Consider the following 17,582-nt stretch of genomic DNA (forward strand, 5'->3'; position numbering starts at 1 on the left):
CCCAGCTGGGCCTCTCACTGCCTGTGTGACCTTAGGCATGTAATACTACCTGCCCCACAGTGTGGCTGAGGAGGCTGAAGGAGATAATGCAGGTACAGTGGGGCCACACAGCTGCCACCTGGTAAGTGGCCAAGTGATGACAGGGACCTCAAGAAAGAGTACAGTCCCTCCCAGCTCTGACTGTGGCACCGAGGCAGGGTCTCTCAACCCCAGCACTGCTGGCATTTGGGGTCCTGGCCTCTACCCCCTGCAGGCGGGTCACATTCCCTCCTCAGGTAGGATGACCAAAAATGTTTCCGGATATTGCCAAATGCCCCAAGGAGACAAAACCACCTCCAGGTGATAGGCACAGCTCTGGGGGGATCTTCATTCTTGTTGCTGTGGGAGTCAAGAAGGTGATATGGAGGCAGCAGGAGCAGGAGGATGGAATGTGGAAGACACAGGCGGCGATGGCTGCCTCCCCCTCCGCACAGAACTCCACCATCAGCTCCTCTCGCTCTGTCCTTGGAGACCCCTTGTCTGTGCTGGAGGCTTCCTCTGATAAGGCTGCAGTAAACTGCCTGCCTGTGTGTGTGCGCGAGTGAGAGGGTGGGGGCGGGGCTGGGTAGGGGAAGGAGAGAGAGAAGGGTGAGCGGACAATGCGAGAGAGACTGCAGATGGAGGGAGAGGGGAGAGCTGTATTAAGGCTGAAAGCACCTCTGGCTGCCAGGGCCCTAGTCCCTGAAAACTCCCTGGGGCCTCCGGCACTGGAGTCTGGGGTCCTTGCCCCTCCTCTAAGTGAGTTGAGGGAGATGACTCAGTGGGCCCCATGCCCAGGCTGGAAGGGCGTGGAGTTGGAGGCAGAAGGCACCAGCCCGGTCTTGGCCCTCGCCCTCCCCTCCCCGACAATCCACCAGCAGGTGCTGTCTGTGGCGCGTCCAAGCCGAGTCCTCCCCACCCCGGCTCAGCAGCCATCTCTGTATCTGGAGACCTGGAGTCACCTCTCTGGTGGCCTCCCTGCTTCCAGCCTTCCAGTCTCATTCTTCCTATCCTTTATTCGCCACAAAGCAGAAGGCATAGCCTATTAAAAATGCAGATTGGACCGTGCCATCCTCACGCTCAAAGCCCTACAATGACAACCCTGGCCCTCATACCAAATCCAAACCCCTGGCCCAGCCTGCAAGCACCTGCAGTCCCCCGGGCCTCTGACCCCAGCTCCTTAACCCACCATCACGCTGTCCCTTTATTCCTTTAGGGGCTGCATGTGCCACCCTGTACCCCCAGCTCTTGTACAAGGCAAACTTTTGCCCAAAGTTCCTCTGCCGGCTATCTGTGGTCCTGTATCCTAAGCACTGAGGAGTCTACAGACATGATCCTTTATCATTAGGACTTCCCTGCCTGCCCAGTCTGAAAATGGCCTCCTCAAACACTGGCACATCATCCGTCATGCTCCACTCACAGCACTTTGAACTATGCAAATTACCTTGTTTCTTCTTGCCTGGAATCTCAACTCCTGAAGTCAGGGACCTTGCTCAGCATTAATTTCCGGGTCCCCAGAGCCCATGTGTCTGGCACATAGTAGGGACTCAATGAAGGTTTGTTGACTAGATGAATGAAGCAGTGATTGGATGGCCTCCAGACCCCCTTTCTGCACCGTGGATGGCATCTCATTGCTGGCTCTGTCACCCCTGCTCAGGGAAGCTCAGAGCCCAGCCCAGCCTGCCACGCTGGGGTAGAAGGTGCTGACCTGGGCAGCCCTGTGAGGATGCAAGGAGGTCATCTGAGGCAAATGTAAGGTCACAGGTTACAGAAGGGAGGACACTTTGGGGTTTGTACACCTTTCTGGTGACTCTAATGATGCCCCAGTCATGGTTTCCAGGGTCCTCTTCCTCCTTTCAAGCCTCTTTGTGACTCTTTTTGTGAGCCCCTCATTATTACTATTTTTAAAATGGCTTCCCTGAAAGGAAGGACACTCCTGGGAGGCGGCAGGCCTGCCAGCCCCAGAGCTGGTAGTGGGGAGGAAGCCACAGCCCCTGTGCCCCCGGGGCCCAGCCTTTCGACGCCTGCCCAGGTCAGGGTGCAGATGTGCCACCAGAGGGAGCTCCAGGTCACAGCAACCCTGCTGTGTGGCCACCACAGGCCCGCCGGGCTTGGCTGTCCTGCCTGGCTGGGCCCCTCTCTCCCTACCCCAGCTTCTCCCCACTCTTCACCAGAGCTCTGCTCCCTCAGCCCCACAGCAACCACTTTGGGCCGAGCCCCAGTGTCAGGCACAGGCAGGGACACAGACCTGTCCATAGGGTTCTCTGCTCACTGGAGAGCTCACAGCCTCTCCTGAAACCCAAACCCAGCTGGCATGGACAGGGGGACTGCTGAGGACTCAGGCCTTTTTGCAAGAAGTGGAGCTTGACATAGTCTTCTCTGTGGAGGGCACCCAACATCCCTTCCAGCCCTACCCACCCCTCCCCTGCCAATTCCTCTCTGGCTGAATACCTCACTGAGAAGTCTCAGGGCCCATGACTTTCTGAGGTGAAAAAGGGCTTGGCAGAGTCTAGCCACCTTTCCTTACTAGGGGCTTGTTGGGAGCCACACAAAGGCAACAAGATGGCCACTGAAACAACAAGACGGCCACAGTTCATGAGGTTCCTGCTTCACTTCCTGGAGATTAGCTGCGAGCCCGCGCGCGCCAACAAGAAAGCCCGCGCGCGCCAAGAGATACTCTTCTCCCCCTCCTTCCCCATTATCATATACCAATCAGAATGTAACTCGCTGCGCCATCCCTGCTATGCAGCCAATCCCCTGCTTACAAGTATCCTATGGCCCACTCTGCCCCTGAACACTGGTGTATATCTACCCCCGTCTTACAATAAAATTTGAGGGCTTGATCAGAATACTGTCTTGCCTTCGCTCTTCTCTCGCCCCCATTTTCTTTCAGGTCGGATCCCCCTCGTCCCCACAAATAACTAGGTCCCGCTGGACGGGACAAGTGGCGCCCAACGTGGGGCTCGAGGCGCGGATCCTTCGCAGGCGGACCCCCGAGTAAGATATCGTCTGGCCAGACCCCTTCTTGATGAAACAATAGGAGACGCCTTTCGCCGCTCACGGAGGTCGTCGTCCCTGGTGAGTACCGGCCGCCTTACAAGAAAATGGGAACTAGATTAAGTAAAGAAGCGGTCTTCATAAGAGACCTAAAAAGTTCACTTAGGGAGAGAGGAGTTCGAGTTAAAAAGAAAGACTTGGTAAAGTTTTTTATTTTTGTTGATGAAGTCTGTCCGTGGTTTATCATTAATGGCCCCGAAATTCATCCAAAAAAATGGCAGAAAGTAGGTAGAGATTTAAATGATTATCTTATCAAAAACGGCCCTGACTCTGTTCCTGTTTCAGTATTTTCCTATTGGGGTCTTATCAGAGATATTGTTGAAAATACTGACCCTGATAAACGTCAACTCTTGTCAGTGGCAGAATATTGCCTCCGCCCCCTATCTCGGGCGGCCTCAAAATCGTCTCTTTCGAGTGATCCCCCTGCCCCAAAATCAGCTAAATCCCCCTCCCCTAGCCCGACACCATCTTTGCTCGGTGCCCTCCATGAAACCCCTCCCAAATGTTGCATTTATCCGCCTCTCCCTCGAGATTCAGACTTTGTCGATACACAAAAGGTTTTTCCAGTCGTGACTAAGAGCCAAAATGGCGAACCTTTAGATCCGGGAGACGCGGCCGAACTAGAAGACGAGGCGGCCAGGTATCACAACCCAGATTGGCCCCTTGCCGCCCCGTCGCTTAACCCCCCTTCTTACACACCCCCAGTTTTGAAAGGAGCCTCTTACACTCCCCCTATTCGGCCTCCCAATGTTTGCGCCCCGGCCTTTTTGCCCCCGTCGGCCCCTCCGCTACCCCCTCCGGCTCCCGGTCCTGTTAGCCCCCCTACCAGCACTGAAGACCTAATAGCACAGATAGTAGAACAAAGAATAACTTGCCATCTCCAAAAATTAGTTGTCTCCCAACCAGTTCGTCCCGCATTATATTCGCAAAGGGGCCTCTCTAAGAAACCGCTTACAGCCACAAAACCTAAAAAACAACCTAAAAAACTGCTCTTTCCTGTTCTTACCCGGGCCTCCGCCCGCTCTGGCCCCACCTCCACAACACATAGCCCGGAGGAGGGCGATCTTGAAAGCGACGGCGAAGACGCCCCTGCTGCTCAGGAAATAGAAAGTGAGGGAGAGGAGCAGGCTGAGCCAGAGCCGGCCGAGCCTGCTGATGGCCCTAGAGAATTTCACAAAATCCATTTCAAAAGCTTAAAAGAGCTGAACGCGGCCGTTAAAGCTTATGGCCCCAATGCCCCTTTTACCCTTTCTGTTCTTGATTCGCTGTCTCGAAGAGGACATTTACTCCCAGGTGAATGGCTGCGTATAGTCCAGGCTGTGCTTACCCGTGGTCAGTTTTTAACTTGGAAGGCAGATTTTGCTGACCGCTGTCAGACCATCGCTGCTGCCAATGTAAAAGACCCTCATTCCCCAACAGCGTCCTAGACTTTTGATAAGCTTACGGGACAGGGCAGATATATCTCTGAAACCAGGCAGCAGCGCCTTCCCCTTGGTCTTTTATCTCAAGTGAAAGATGCCGCTTTGGGCGCTTGGATATCACTCCCTGCTTCCAGGACTGCTAACACTCCTCTAACTAAGATCACTCAAAGCTCGCAAGAAGACTATAGCGAATTTGTTAGCAGACTGTTAGAGGCCGCCGAAAGGACCCTTGGTTCCGCGGCTGCCAATGATAAGATTGTAAAACAGCTAGCCTATGAAAACGCCAATTCGGCATGTCGAGCCGTCCTCCGCGGTAAGACTCGAGACAAAACTCTTGATGAAATGCTGAGAATGTGTAGAGATGTCGATCCTTTTACATCCAAAGTCCAAGCCCTTTTAGCTGTAGGTGCCGCTGTTCAAACTCCCCCGGCTTCTTATCCTCCTTCCTTCCCCAAGGGCGCACCGCCTATGCGTAACTGCTTTAAATGTGGACAGCCAGGCCATTTCGCTCGCCAATGCCCTACCACAGCTCCTCCTCCTAGAGTTGGGTCAGTCCCCGGTATTTGCCCTCGCTGCCATAAGGGGCGGCACTGGGCCAAAGAGTGCCGTAACAATCCAACAAATCCTTTTTACAGTACCACAAATCCTTTCACCCCCCCTTTTCAGGGAAACGGGCTGAGGGGCCAGCCCCGGGCCCCCCAGCCAATTCCATTTCAGCCGGCCTCGGGGAACAGCCTAGCTGTAGCACTCCCGCCCTCTATCGGGCCACACCCGGGAGTGCAGGACTTGACCTCTGTGCCTCCTCCTCAACAATATTAACGCCTGAAGAGGGAATTACAATTATTTCCACAGGAATTTATGGCCCACCTCCCAAAGATACTTATTTTCTAATTTTAGGGCGAGCTTCCACCACAATAAACGGCCTTATTGTCCACCCTTCCTTAGTTGACAATGACTATACTGGAGAAATAAAAATTCTTGCTAGTGCCCCCCAGTGCCCTGTCAGCATTATGAAAGGTCAGCGCCTTGCGCAGGCGCTCCCCCTCCCTTTAAGTACATCTCACCCTGCTATTCATAAGCAGCGAGGCTCCTCTACCCCAGGTTCTTCAGACTTATATTGGATCCAAGCTATTACTAAAGAACGCCCCACTCTTAAACTTAAGATCCAAGGAAAAGTATTTGAAGGAATTTTAGATTCGGGGGCCGACTCTACGGTCATATCTCAGGCTTCATGGCCCTCCAGCTGGCCCTTACACGCTTCCTTGACCCATCTACAAGGAATTGGGCAGTCAAGAAACACCTTACAGAGCTCACAGTTATTAAACTGGGAAGATGAAGAAGGAAATACCGGATTCATTCAACCCTTCGTAGTTCCTGGGTTGCCGGTAAATCTTTGGGGAAGAGATATCCTCTCTCAAATGAAGGTCATCATGTGTAGCCCTAATGAAGTTGTAACACAGCAGATGCTTTCACAGGGTTACCTCCCTGGTCAGGGGTTGGGCAAACTAAAACAGGGAGATCCCAACCCGATACTGGCCACGCCTAAGATAGACCGCTCAGGTTTAGGGTTTGAAAAACATTTTTCGTAAGGGCCGTTGCTCCTCCTGCACTCCAGGCAGACAAGATTACTTGGAAAAGTGATGTTCCTGTCTGGATCGATCAATGGCCCCTTACCACTACAAAATTAAATGCAGCCATAGAGTTAGTGCAGGAACAGCTGGCTGCTGGACATATTGAACCTTCTACATCCCCTTGGAACACCCCAATCTTTGTAATCCAAAAGAAATCAGGCAAGTGGAGGCTCCTACAAGACCTCAGGGCGGTTAATAAGACTATGGTCTCTATGGGCGCATTACAACCGGGAATTCCCTCTCCAATAGCCATCCCTAAAGGGTATGTCAAATTAGTAATTGATCTAAAAGATTGCTTTTTCTCCATACCTTTGCATCCTGATGATTGCAAACGTTTTGCCTTTAGTATACCCATTACCAATTGTGTAAGGCCTTCTCCCCGGTTTCAGTGGAGAGTTCTCCCACAAGGAATGGCCAACAGCCCCACTCTTTGCCAAAAGTTTGTAGCCCAGACTATAGACCCCTTTAGGTTGCTCTTCCCCACTTTGTATATTATCCATTATATAGATGATATTCTTCTTGCCGGTCCTGACCAGCAACAGCTCTATGCGGCCAGTCAACAGCTAGTCACTGCCCTCCGAGATCGAGGACTACAAATTTCCCCAGAAAAAGCCCAGGTCCACCCCCCCCAACTTTTTTTAGGCTTTGAATTATTTTCTAATAAAATCCTCACTCAAAAAATTCAGTTAAAGAGAAGCTCCTTAAACACTCTTAATGATTTTCAGCGTCTGCTAGGAGACATCAACTGGCTCAGGCCTTATTTAAAGCTGACCACCGGAGAGTTAAAGCCCTTGTTTGATGTCCTACGTGGAGACCCTGATCCTTCCTCCCCCCGCTCGCTTTCATCAGAAGCACAAAGGGCATTAACCATTGTAGAGCGGGCTATTTCTGAACAGACCATTAGCTACTTCTCTCCACATCTAAGTTTGTGGCTGCTCATTTTCCCTACCCCCTTCTCCCCTACAGGAGTCCTTTGGCAAAACCATCCACTATTTTGGGTTCATTTGCCAGCCTCCCCCCCTAGAGTCTTAGCTACCTATCCTCAATTAGTTGCTGCCCTCTTACGTTTAGGCCGAGAGGCAGCTCTCAAGTTGTTTGGGAGAGACCCTGAAGTTATAACCCTCCCATACAATACATCTCAATTACAATGGCTTATTCAACATGATGATGATTGGGCAATTAGCTGCACCTCCTTCCAAGGGACAATAGACAATCATTACCCTGCAGACAGATTAGTCCAGTTCCTTCAAAAGACCCCGGTTGTCTTTCCCAAGAGGACTAAAACCACGCCAATTGCTGGGGCCGTAATGGTGTTCTCTGATGGGTCCTCCTCCGGTATAGCCGCTTTCAGTATTAATGGGCAAGTTACTCGAATACAGACAGACCTCTCTTCTGCACAACTTGTTGAACTAACTGCAATAATCAAAGTTTTTGAGCTTTTAATAGATGCCCCCTTTAACCTTTACACTGACAGTGCCTATGTAGCAACCTCTGTTCCCCTATTAGAGACAGTGCCTTACATACGTCCCTCTACAAATGCTTCCCCCCTATTCGCAAAATTGCAAAAATTAATTCTAAACCGCGATGCCCCTTTTTTCATCGGGCACATACGCGCTCACACTGGCCTTCCAGGGCCGCTTGCCAAAGGCAATGACAGAGTTGATCTGGCGACTCAATTAGTAGCCTCTGTCACGTCAGACTCACCCTTGGCTGCAGCCCAACGGGCTCATGAACTACATCATCTCAATGCTCATACTCTTAGACTCAAATTTTCAATCACCCGAGAACAGGCCCGCCAAATAGTTCGGCAATGTCAAGGATGTCTAACTCTCCTCCCAGAGCCTCATAACGGAATCAACCCCCGGGGGTTGGTTCCAGGAGAGATATGGCAAATGGATGTCACTCATTACCCTCCCTTTGGTAAATTAAAATATATCCATGTGTCTATTGACACATGTAGTGGTTTCCTATGTGCATCCTTGCAAACGGGAGAGGCAACTAAAAATGTTATTACCCATGTTCTCTCATGCCTGGCATATCTACCACCACCTAAAATCTTAAAAACTGACAATGGGCCTGGATACGCCAGCTCTAGCTTTAAACAGTTCTGTGCGCAGTTAGGTATTAAGCACATAACAGGAATTCCCTATAATCCCCAAGGCCAAGGCATTGTTGAAAGAGCCCACTTAACCCTTAAAAACATGTTATTCAAACTTCAGTCGGGGGGAGAAGTACTCTATCCGAAAACAGGTAATGCAAAGACACTCCTAAATCATGCACTGTTTGTTCTTAATTTCCTTACTTATGACTCCGCGGGTAAAACCGCTGCTGATCGCCTTTGGCATCCCTCCACGGCAGATAATTATGCACAGGCTATGTGGAGAGATCCGATGACCAACACATGGCACGGGCCTGACCCTGTGCTCATATGGGGGAAAGGACATGCTTGTATATATGATGCCAAGGCACAAAATGCCCGATGGCTCCCAGATAGGCTCATTAAACTCCTAGACACAAATAGAGGCAAAAACAGTAATAATTCCAGTCCAGGGCATATTAACCCCTGAGAAGCCTTCCCTTTCTGTTTATTTTCAGGAGGCAAAAATGAAGATTTGTACACTATTGACCCTCGTCATGACCTTTCGCCCCGTTTGGACCCATCAGATTTTCAATTTCACCTGGACAGTCACCAGTGAAGCAGGAGACGTCGTTTTCAGTTCTTCTACCTTAGCAAGTTCCCCCCCATGGCCTGTTCTTGCCCCTGACCTCTGTGACTTGGCCGCTGGAGCTTCTGCAGCCTGGGGGACCCCAGACATTTACTTTCCTTTTTCCACCTCCCCTGAGACCTACCCTGAGGGACAATCTACCACCTCTCCTGGGTGTAACAACACCCCTAGGAGAACCTACCTCAGAGAAACAGAATTTTATGTTTGCCCGGGAGCTCATAGAGATCGAGCCCTTAACTATAAATGTGGATATAGAGACTCCTATTTCTGTGACTCCTGGGGGTGTGAGACTACAGGAGATGCTAGTTGGAAGCCTAGCTCCACCTGGGATTATATAACTGTAAGTAGGGCTTGGAATCCCAAGCCTAACTCAACTGTTACCCCAGAATGTCAAAGCACCCAATCCACAAGGGGGCGATGTACACCGCTCTCCATTGCCTTTACTGACAAGGGAAAAAGGGCCCCTATTGATAGATGGCTCAGGGGACATGAATGGGGGCTAAGGCTTTATGTTTCAGGGAAGGACCCTGGGCTCACTTTTAAAATCAAATTAATTCGATCCATTCCAAACGCCAACAAGCACGTTGTCCTTGGCCCTATTGCCCCTAAGGCAAGAGACCCAAGACCTTCTAACCCTTCTCCCCTGTCTACTAGTACTGTTTTCCAGGCCTTGCTCCCCCCAGTTTTACCCTCTACAGGCGAAATCCTTAAAGGCCTGGCTAATGTGACTGCAGAATCCCTTAACTCCACTGGATATAGCGAGTGCTGGTTATGTTTCTCCCCCGTTCCCCCGTTTTACGAAGGGATAGCAGTTTTAGTAAACACCTCAGCAGACCTCATACTTACCAATGACTCCAGCAAGACTCGCTGGTCAGACCCCTCCCGTTTTTCAGAGACCTCTCCGGGTCTCACATTGACGCAGCTTTCGGGAATAGGCCTCTGTATACATAGCCCCATCTTGCGTCTACCCCCTCAGCTAATACCCATTTGTAACAGCTCCTTCTCACCCCCGCTGTCCTATGAATTCCTTGTCGCGCCCAACGGTACTTATTTTGCTTGCTCCTTTGGCATAACGCCCTCTGTTAACCCGCGCTTGCTAATATCTAACAATGAATATTGTGTTTTAGTCATACTCATGCCCAAGATTTCCATACATCCCACCGAAGACCTCCTTCCATATTACTCGGGCTCTACTCGCACTAAGCGTGAGCCAGTAACCGCCATTACCTTATCTGTAATATTAGGATTAGGAGCAGCTGGGGCTGGAACAGGCATTGCCTCCATAATTACTTCTAAACAACAATATTATGCTCTTAGTCAGGCTATTGATAAAGACATACAAAATCTGCAAGAAGGTTTAGACAGCCTGAAAGAATCTGTTGTCTCTCTCTCTGAGGTAGTGCTCCAAAATCGCCGAGGGTTAGACCTCCTTTTCCTGAAAGAAGGAGGCCTCTGCGCTGCTCTTAAAGAAGAATGTTGCTTCTATAAAGACAAAACAGGGTTAGTGCAAGATAGCATTGATAAAGTTAAGAAAAACCTAGAAGCCAGGCAAAAACAAAGAGAAAAGGATGAGGCCTGGTATAAAAACTGGACCTCTGCCACCCCTTGGTTAACTACTCTGATCCCCACCATCCTTGGACCCTTGGCAGGATTCTTCCTTTTAGTGTCTCTTGGCCCTTGGGCCTTAAGAAAACTGACAGTTTTTATTCGAGAGCAGGTTGACCAGCTCGTCAAGCCAGCAGTTGCTGTTCATTATCACAGACTTACAGCCTGTGATGAAGAGTCTTACACCGAACCAACCAATGCTCCCGGTCTCCAGTTCTCAACTTTACAGGCGCCTCAACCATGGTACCATCGATTCTGGCACCGTACTTAATGTGGCCCATATGCTGGTCAGCCAGAACCAGACATACCCCTAACTATGAGGGTATGGGCATCGAGATGAGTGCGAGACAAAGTACCGCAAGGGAGGGTTCTTCCTAGAACCTCTCTGGTCCTCCCTGAGAATACGCCTGGCTTGCATAGAGGTTGGTATCCATATGTACATAAAGCCTTGATATATTAAGATTAATTTGGCTTTCAGCTCTGCCTCTCCTCCCTAAAAGATACCGAGAGCATTTGCGAAATGTTACCCTGCTGGAGGAGCCAGGCCTCTATTCCCTCACTCGATTAAGGCCCACCTTTCTGAAATAAATAGAAAGGGAGGAGATGTTGGGAGCCACACAAAGGCAACAAGATGGCCACTGAAACAACAAGACGGCCACAGTTCATGAGGTTCCTGCTTCACTTCCTGGAGATTAGCTGCGAGCCCGCGCGCGCCAACAAGAAAGCCCGCGCGCGCCAAGAGATACTCTTCTCCCCCTCCTTCCCCATTATCATATACCAATCAGAATGTAACTCGCTGCGCCATCCCTGCTATGCAGCCAATCCCCTGCTTACAAGTATCCTATGGCCCACTCTGCCCCTGAACACTGGTGTATATCTACCCCCGTCTTACAATAAAATTTGAGGGCTTGATCAGAATACTGTCTTGCCTTCGCTCTTCTCTCGCCCCCATTTTCTTTCAGGTCGGATCCCCCTCGTCCCCACAAATAACTAGGTCCCGCTGGACGGGACAGGGGCTAAGTGGAGGCAGTGAAACTGTTAAATCCTTACTCCGTCATTTAAGAGCTGAGCCACCTTAGGTGGGTTCTCTAACCTCTCTGAGCACAGGCTGCAGCAGTACCATCCTCTTAAAGTCCTGGGAGATGACACATGCAAGGTGCTTGGCACTGTGCCTGCAGTTAGCCATCATCATTCTGAAGGTGGCCTGCTTGAGGCCACTGGTCAAGCTGAGGTGGCAGACCTACCTCCTGACTCTGAGGCCTCAGCTTTTCCTGCAGTGGTGGGCAGAGGCCCCAGGAAGAGGATGCCAGCTCTGGTTGCACCCTTATTTTGGGGAGAGGGCTGCTACCAGCTGATGTCACAGTATTGTCCCCAGGTGCCTCATCTGCGTTTTCCTGCCAGGGGCTTCCCTGGGAATGGCCCCACCCTTCTCTGGCCACCACATCTGATCTCCCTCAATCCCAGTCCAGGGGTGGGGGCAGAAGGAGGGAAGAGGTGTTGGGGAGGGAGAGGGGGAGGTGGTCTCAAACATGCTAGGGGGCGCCTGAACCCTCACAGAGGGTGGTGTGCCAGCATCTAGCTAGCACATACTCTGACCCAGGGCTTCTACTTCAGGGGACTCAATCCTACAGATGCGAAATAAAATAATGCACGTTTCCCACTGCTGCTTTGTGTGCCATAACAAACAAAAGCTGGAAGGAACCTAAACTCTCCTTCAGCAGGGGACTGCCAAAGGAATTATGGTTGACTCACAGAGTGAAATACTAGGCAACTGCAAACAAGAATGAAGACCTGTTGGTACCAAGATGGAACATTCTTCAAGCTACAGTCAACTAAAAAAGTCAAAATGTGATAAGGGGAAAATGTGCACGCACATAAATGTACACAGATTCATATATACATGCATCGCAGAGCTCTGCAGGTTGAATCAGAAACTGCTCCTTCTGTTGCCTGGGGTGGAGGATCAGAGTGGCAGGGGGCCTGGAGTGGGAGGGGTCCTTTTTGTTATTTTGAACAGTGAAACGTGAATATACTACCTATTTTAAAAAGTAATTTTAGAACTCTCTTCAATGGAAGGAAACGGCGGCCAAAGAAAAAATATACAATAAAATGTAGTTACTGTAATATAAATAATATGATATGATACAATGTAATAAGTTTGGGTTGGAGAGAAGCTGGGATTCCTTCCCCTTTTGCACCTCTTGGGCTTCACTCCCTTCTCCTCTCCCTCCTCTCTGCCTTTCCTGTGTGGCCTGCATGAGCTTTCTCTGACCTCATTCAGCCATTCAACTCATTCATTCACGTTTCATCTATTCATTCACCAAATGTGCTCAGGGACAGAGGCAGGTTACTTAGCAGACAAAGACTCTACTTTCTGCTGTCTATAGGGGCAACAGATATTGTGGACACAAAACCACCCAACAGTGACACTGCAGTTAGTCTAAGTGCTGAGAAGGATTGAAGGGGGCACAGGAAAGGGGAACCGACCCAGCTGCAGAGTTGGAAAGGCTTTTTGGAGGAAGTGAGTTCTTTTCTGTTTAATTCTTGAACAACCTCTTAAAATCTCTTATGAAAGGATTCAAGCATATTCAACAGTAGAGAGAATATTACAATGACCCTGGTGCAGCCACCACCCAGCTCCCAAGCTAATCACCGTACCAGGTCCTGTTTCATGCCTGCCCCCCACCCTACCCAATTACTTTGAAACAAATCCCAGGCATTTTGTTATTTCACCTATAAGGACTTCAGTATGTATCTCCCAAATGACTCTTTTAAGTATGTATATATATATATATATATATAAAATCACAATACCATTATCATGTCTAAACAAAATTAGCTTTTCCTTAAGAGAGGAAGTGACATTTAAGCTGAAAGCAGATTAAGCAGAGAGTATAGAAGGTGCAAAGTCCTGAGGCAGAGAGGGGTGTGCACACATGGGGGCGTAAGGAAGAAAGAGAAGGCCCATGTGGCTGAAGCAAAGGTGACAAGGGTGTAGGCAGTGATCATATACCCTTTGGGGTTTCCTAAGTTACAGTACAGAGCTCATAGCCATGGGGAGCCCCTGACTGGTTTTAATCAATGTTGAGAGATGATCTGATGGGTAGTGAAAAAAATCATAAGTAATTTCAGCATAATGCCTGGGCCTCCCATTGATTCTGAACTATGCTTTTCTTTGAGGCCATGTATCATATAAGTTGAGCAGTTACTTATCTCCTTACAGTTTTCAACACCTGTGTTCCTGTTTGATGATAGATGACAGGGACAGAGAATATACAGACTGGAGTCCAAACCCCACCTCTGCTCTTTATAAGGTGGCCAACTGCAGGGAGGCCCCCTCCCTCTCCTCGTCTGTGAAAAGGGCCATGGAGTCTGGCTGCAGAGCTCACTGTGGAGACAGTGCAATGCCGTAAGGCGCCCAGGGACAGCACATGGTGGTGCTTAGCCCACATGTTTTCCTCCCTGCTTCCTGCCCCCAATGTCGTATTTTCATTACTGAGAAATGTGCTGTGGAGAGGGAAAGAGAAGCCAAGGGTCAGGGCCTACTTGAGGTAGGACACTTCCCCCTGCTAGCAGCCTTGAGCTCAGGCTTCCTGCTCTTTCTGACCCATGGATGGGGCTGGTGTGGGGATCGGGGAGGGTTGGGGTATAACAGCTAAGCTTTCCCATTGGATGCTTAAGGCTGGTGGTGTCCCAGGTAGAAAAACCCAGACTCTCAAGGAATTAAAAAAAAAATGTGGAGGGTATCCTCAACTGCTAGCAGTATGGTTTTGGTGGGGTTATGTTAAGGGCTGAGTCTTCTTCCTGGCTTGGGACCCCAGGCCTCCAAGTCAAGGACAAAACCCCAATAATGGTTAGCTTGTTACCTTGGCCAGGATTTGTGGTCTCAGCATATCTACCCCAGAAGCCACAGCTAGGGCGGGTCAGCTCCTTCAACTCTATTCTGCAGGCACACACAGATCAGCCTCTAGCTCAGGTGGACACTCACGTAGGTAAACATGTGCACATCTCCTTACGTGTATATGTATATTCCTCCGTCTACACTTACCCACCTGCATGTACATATATGCACACAAGCAGGCATACATGTGCAAACTGACACACACACACTGCCATACACTCATACCCATACGCCTTAAACACATGCAAACAAAAATGCTCACACTTGGATATACCACCCTCATGTGCAGAACATACTCCTGCTGTGGTAGATCAATTCCAAAGATGGCTGTCATTGGTTCCTTTCTTCTCTGCACGTGCACACTTCCCTGCCTGTCTAAAGGGGAATTCTATTTCCCTCCTCCTGAATACTTGTGGTAGAAGTAACATTCTGAGATGTCTGAATCCAGCTTTAAGAGGACTGGCAGCTCTTGCTTCTTCCTAGTTGGAGTTACCTGCCATGTCGGAAGTCCAACTATTCTGAGACCCCCATGTGTGAGAAGCACAAGCTAGTCAGTCAGGCAAGCAGAGAAAGGAGCAATGCGGAGAGGCTGTAGATGTTCCAGCAAAGCTTAGCCACTAGTGGAATGTAGCTTTGTGAGTGACCACAGACAACATTACATGAGGCAGATGACCACCCAGCCACACCCTGCCCAAATTCCTAACCCACAGAATCATGGGAAATGTCAAAACTTTGTTGTTTTAAGCCACTATGTTTTGGAATGGTTATGCAACAAGAGGTAATTGACACACCCGTACATGTTATATACTCATGCATACATAAATACAAACTCATGTACACTTACAGACACACTTGCGCACATGCACATAACTTTGTACTTGACTCTGTCTATTCAACATCCCTTCCTACTTGTCTTCCTTCTTGACAGAACTCTGCTAGACGACTGCCATTTCTCCAAGAAGCCTTGTGCTTCAAAAGGCTAATCCTGCTTTCAGCTCCAGGAAGGGGATCCTCAGTAGTCTATCCACACTTGGTGGTGTTGGTTCCTAACGGAGATTAGTTTAGCTTCGGTCATGTGTTCAAGTTCTAGCCAATGAGACATGGGGGAAGGTAGGCTTGGGGCTTCTGGGCCAACTTCATTCTTAGGAAAGTCACCCTAGAAGCTAAAATGCATTGATTTGTAACTGGATTCTCAGTGCCTGAGTGTGGAATGTGGAAATCTGGGAGCCATTTTGTGACCATGAGGATGCAGAACTAAGCAAAGTGGAGAGGGAGAGGTGGAAAGATCAAAGGCTCTTAAAGACATTATTGCTCAACACAGTCAGCTTGAGAGTCCTCCCTCTGACCTCTGGAACTCCAGTTACGTGTGATAATATTTTATTTATTATTTGAGGTGTCTGTTTTTAGGTTTGATTGTTTTTACATGTAGTCGAAGGTGTCCAACTAGTATTTCCCCATCCTTCAGTAAGCAAACCCTCTCATATGCATGTATTTAAATAGATCCAGAGCCAGACACAGAGTCACAACAGAGCACCCGTGCACTCTGCTTTACATATATACACAAGTACATAATAATTCTATACTCCACATGCATACACAGTGATATATACCTAAATACAGGGACAGCATACATCCAATACATCCTCTTACATACACAGATAGAGGAACATATATGCTTCTCACATACATGCAATTACTATTACAATACCACAGCCCTAAATGCACCTGGGTAATGTGTATTTTTGTACAGAGAGGTACAGAGACATACATACTGGTCACATCAGTATCAGTATCAATTTACCCATTCCTGCCCATGCCTGAACAGCCACAGTAAACATACCCACAGCTCTGAGGGGCTGCTTGGCTGCAAGCAGGGTGAGAAGCCACTGGCAGAGGCCAACAGCAGAAAGTTCCAGAGAGTTAAGAAAGAGGGACTTGCAGACCAGAACACAGCCCAGGAGTCAGTAAGTCAGTTCCAGGGTGGCTTGGACATATGGCAGCTCCATGGTCATGGAGGCTGAACTAAACACAGCACCCAGGAAGGCTGTGATAAGCTATTTCTATCCTCAAAGAGGAAAGAACACTTCCCTATAGTGGCCCAGCACCTCCTTTCATACTAACACATAGCCCTCTAAGGCCCTCCTGTAGGCAAACAATTGAATTAAACATTATATGAAGTCATGCAAATTTTCACCACTTATGCCACTGGACATTCCAGCTGGAGAGAAAAGTTATGTGCAAAGGCAACAGGTGCAAATCGCACAGTGCATGTGGGGTATTCCCATGACAATGAGTTTGTAGCAAAATGAGAGCAGGACAGAACATGAGGCTGGGCAGGTGGGTAAGGGCCACAGCGAGTCCCTAGGTTTATCTCCAAACTCCCATGGCCCCGGCTATTTATCCTAACCTTTCCCCAGAACTGTTCCCCCATCCCGCCCTGTGCCATGTGACTTTGCACACAGGCCTTCATTTCCTATGCCTGGTCTTATGCCAGACTCCTAAACCAAACTGATAAATGAGATGTTTTGGGAGACGAGGTAGTAATACACAAATTTCCTTTCTCACTTGCGTATGAGATTATTTGGGCATTATTCTCTAAATCCCTTCTTTTGTAGATTTCCATAACCCAGATATTACATTACCAAGGATATTCTTGTTTAGCTTTTACTTATTGAAAATTTTAAAAATTCACCTTTCAGAAATTTTATGTTTCTAATAAAAAGCAGTTTCTAAAATAGCACATGTGGTATGATCCCATTTTGAATAAAACATGTGTATATTTATATGTGCATATAAAAAGGTCTGGAAGGATATATATATATGCCAACTATTACACAGGAGTTATACTGAGTGATGAGATTACAGATGATTTTCATCTTGGCTCCGCCTCTGACAGATGATTTTCATGTACTTTAGATTTTTCTGCCTTTTTCTGAGTTATATGCAAAAAGCAAGTATTACTTGTATGACCAGGAGAAAATAATTTCAAACTAAAATGAAGTGTAATCAACATTTTAGCCAAAAGTGTCAAGTTGGTCATAAGAAAGTGGGAATGAAGAGAACATTGCCAGGAGAAGTGAGAAAAGGAGCACAAAATCAACTTGCGCGGGAGAGAATGCCCGGGTCTTCATGGGACCTGATCTGCCCCTTACCAAAGGAGCCGGCAGCCCATCTGAACCAAGGCAGTCAAACAGGTAAACAGGATCCCAGGAAGGGCTCTGAC

The 17,582-nt window shown here is 48.8% G+C and overlaps 1 long non-coding RNA gene across 1 annotated transcript; it reads left to right on the forward strand.

The window, feature by feature from the left end:
• Window positions 1-2,611: 2,611 nt before the first annotated feature.
• LOC130680566 (uncharacterized) lies at window positions 2,612-10,422 on the forward strand. The gene is made up of 2 exons (XR_008993571.1): window positions 2,612-3,096; window positions 8,723-10,422. It is a non-coding gene; the product is annotated as an uncharacterized LOC130680566 (long non-coding RNA).
• Window positions 10,423-17,582: the final 7,160 nt, after the last annotated feature.

The sequence above is a fragment of the Manis pentadactyla genome, chromosome 2 (assembly GCF_030020395.1).
Source record: "Manis pentadactyla isolate mManPen7 chromosome 2, mManPen7.hap1, whole genome shotgun sequence".
NCBI lineage: Eukaryota > Metazoa > Chordata > Mammalia > Pholidota > Manidae > Manis > Manis pentadactyla.